This window comes from Adelges cooleyi, unplaced genomic scaffold (assembly GCF_023614345.1).
Source record: "Adelges cooleyi isolate 19-005CV unplaced genomic scaffold, UGA_ACOO_1.1 ACOO_flye_CR_arks_rails_tigmint_CR_PRNA_671, whole genome shotgun sequence".
Lineage (NCBI taxonomy): Eukaryota > Metazoa > Arthropoda > Insecta > Hemiptera > Adelgidae > Adelges > Adelges cooleyi.
Window position 1 is genome coordinate 229,386 of NW_026096373.1, and position 3,636 is coordinate 233,021.

Here is a 3,636-nt window from a genome sequence, read left to right on the forward strand (position 1 = left end):
ATCACACTACATTCATTATTTTTAAATGAACAGCTAAGTGGATCAACATTTTTTTATATTCTAAATCAGTTTTAAAAACTCCTATTATTAGAAAATTATATAAAAATGATAATTATTTTTTTTTAAATAATACAAAAAGTATACCTGTATACTTAATATATCCAAAAGTAATCAATGACAAAAATCGTGAGTAAATTATATATTTCACTCAGCAGCAGTGTTTGGTAGTTAAATAATATTGTAATCTTTTACCAAAATAAATACAACATGATATTATTCTTTTTAAACGTTTTAAGTATTAAAACATTACGTACCTGGTAATACATACATGCTTCGTTTTAATATACATGTACCGGGTGATTGGTTAACTATGGACCACTCAATATCTTAGAAGATATTAGACTTTTTTAATTTTTTTTTTTTTATACTTTTATAGTAATTAGTTGGGACAAATTTTATATATATTTCAAAATTTTAACACCATCCCTTATGCGTTAAAACCATATCAACTTTGGATTTTTAAATGGTAACCCCCAATTTTTTTTTGATGATCCTGTTTATTTTTTTTAAATTTAATTTTAGGCGTAAAAACTAGGTAAATCGATTGAGTAGTTAACGAGCTACACAGTTTTAAAATTAAAGGGAGTGTAAAAAATAAATTAAATATCTTGGAGATGCTAACATATTATGGTGACACTTGACTGCTCTCTGTTATTATTTATTGACAATTAACTTTGACAATAGCTATAGTAGCGTTTAAAAATCATAACCGTACCAAACACTATTTACTTTAGGTATATAATTCACCGATAGTAAATAATAATGATAACCGCTATATCGACTGACAAATATACCACCACTACACACTTTTACATTTATTTTGTAAAATAGTAGGTGTAGGTATAGTAGTGTAGGTATGTTTAATTTGTTATCAATACCTTGTGAATATTTTTCCAGCATTTAGCAATTATTCGTTTTGGTTAATTTGACACATTTTGTTTATTCATGCGATTTGTACGTCTTAATTTCTTAGTATATTATAATAATATACTATCATAACTTACTAGATCTATGAACTGTCAACATTTATTGTGTTTTAAATAATAACATTGATGTTAAATATCCATAATAAATGTGAATACCGAGATGGAGTTTTGCTCAAGTGACAAATCTATAAAACCTAAAACCTTACTTATAAAATGTTTGCACATCAAATGTCAAAATTAAAGGTACTTATAATAATATATTATTTAAAATAAATAGAGTAATTTGAATTATGCTTCATGATATTTAATTAAAACTTTTATTTTTACAGTATTATGTCTTTGTTCTGAGAAACTTATAAATGTGTAGTTTTATGTTTTACTATATTGGTATCTGAATTCAAAGAAAAAATATAAAATTTTTTATGAAAAAATTGAGTCTTCAATCATCGTTTACTGAATCAATAATAGGTAAGATAATGTATTTATTGATATAGGTGTATTGTAAAAGTACATTTTTTTATTAGAAAAATATAATTAATCGTTTTTTTATTATTCATGAACTTATAAAATGTTTTTACATAATCAGTTTTTTTGGATTACTTATGTTTATCATACTTAATATGTTTTATTAAAATGCGTTACTTAAAAATTAACGTATAACTTAAAAATTATCATACTTGTATAATTATAAAAAATATATGTGTATACTGATATTTGTTGCTTAACCATATAATTATTTAAGTATCTAAGAAACTTATTTAATTTTTTTAATTAAATGTTTCAGTATGTTCAATATTAATATGGACTATCTCAACTTACATTGATATTTGTTATTGTCTACAGCTACACTACTACCAACGTCAAATTTGGTGTATTATATTATTGTAGTCAAACAGTCTAAACCAATTCCATCAATACATTGTCGAATGTTGTGGCATTCAATTTTCAGTAAATTTATAGGTGTTTTATTTTAAGGTAAAATATATAAGATCATCAGTTTGCAATAATTTAGTTAATTTCTATGAATTCATCACTAACAATTTATTATTATTATTATTATTTTTTTAGATACTGTGGCACACTATTGCAGATAACGGTTTTCCATTAGGTCAGTAAAAAGAATAAGATGGATTCACAAGTTCAAATCAAATATTAGACAACTATATATATTTAGTTATTCAGCTAAAAATGTAATTCAATAAAATAATTTAAAAGTACTTTATCATGTTAAAAGTGACATAAAGTTTTTAAACTCTAAGTATTTAAACACACGTATACTTAACATATCTATAATTATAATACATTATTTATTAATTATTAATGATGAATTCTTTATTTAATATTAATTAAATCTAAAATGCCGCTGAGAATGTTAACATTTCTGAAATATGTTATTGTCTTAATCCAAATCTTGAAATTATTTTCATGATGGCATAGTTTTGACATTAGCTATTACAGAATTTATTGACAATTTTCTAGTGGTTTACGATTAAGTTTTTATAAGTAATAAAGTAAATAAAATTATAAAACACAAAATAGAAAAAAAAAGTGTTAACTATTGGATTAAGTGTAAAAAAGTAAATTGAATGAATATACTTATAAATATTTTTTAACTTAAATATGTAAATGGAGATGGATTTCTTCTAGTGGGAAATCATCAAACAAACTTTACCGCCCTAGGTAACTTCCTATAAATACATCACTATACACAGCAATATGTTGTACCTCTATTATTTACAAGTTAATTATAGGTATGTTAATTTTATTTAGTCTTAATTTTTTAATATGATTTAGCAAATAAAAATGTTTATTCGTATCTTAAAAGCATATTATTTATCTTGTTACTTGTTTTTTTATTTTACTATTATCATAATAAACATAACATAATATAGTATTTAAATGTTTGTTAGTAGTATTATTATTGAATTTTAAGCTTATGACTGTTAAAAAAGCTGTACAAAAACAAAAAAAATTGTACTTTATCATTGTCACTCTAAATTTTTGCTTATACCTCGTACAACGAGAAAAACAACCATTTATAAATATACTATACCTATATACCATTAATATACCTATATTAAATAAGAAACATACTTTTACTGTTCATATGAACACATTAAAATAAGTAAGAATAGTCAATACTATGAAATATATACAGTATAGGATTAAGGTGGTAATATAATAAAGAGTTAATAAATAAATACAGCTTTTAATAATTAAAAATACTGAACTAGAAATAGTTAAAATTGACGCGTTACAACTTTAAATTATAAAAATGAAAATTTATTTTAGCGCACAAGTATTAGATGAACGTATGACTTATGGAATCCTTTGTTATCTAAACATTTTAATAAACACAATAGATGCCTTATAAAGATGTTGTTTGACATCTTATGTACCTATCATAAACCAGTTCGAACAAATGCTAAAATAGTTTCTGTACATATTAAGTTTAGTTTTTGTTTATTTTTGTATATATTCTGTACATATTATCTATTAACTGTATGTAATACAATATTATACTAAAAAAACAAAAAATTGAATGTTATTTATTAAAGTTTTTTTAAAAATATTTTCACTAACAGAATTAATAATTTGACTAGTTAAGACACCAGTACAAGTAACACTTATTAAGACCAAGACGCTAAAT

The 3,636-nt window shown here is 22.7% G+C and overlaps 1 long non-coding RNA gene across 1 annotated transcript; it reads left to right on the forward strand.

Moving 5' to 3' along the window:
- Positions 1–1,135: 1,135 nt before the first annotated feature.
- Positions 1,136–2,221, forward strand: LOC126845115 (uncharacterized). The gene is made up of 3 exons (XR_007686712.1): positions 1,136–1,229; positions 1,830–1,961; positions 2,055–2,221. It is a non-coding gene; the product is annotated as an uncharacterized LOC126845115 (long non-coding RNA).
- The last annotated feature ends 1,415 nt before the right edge of the window (positions 2,222–3,636 follow it).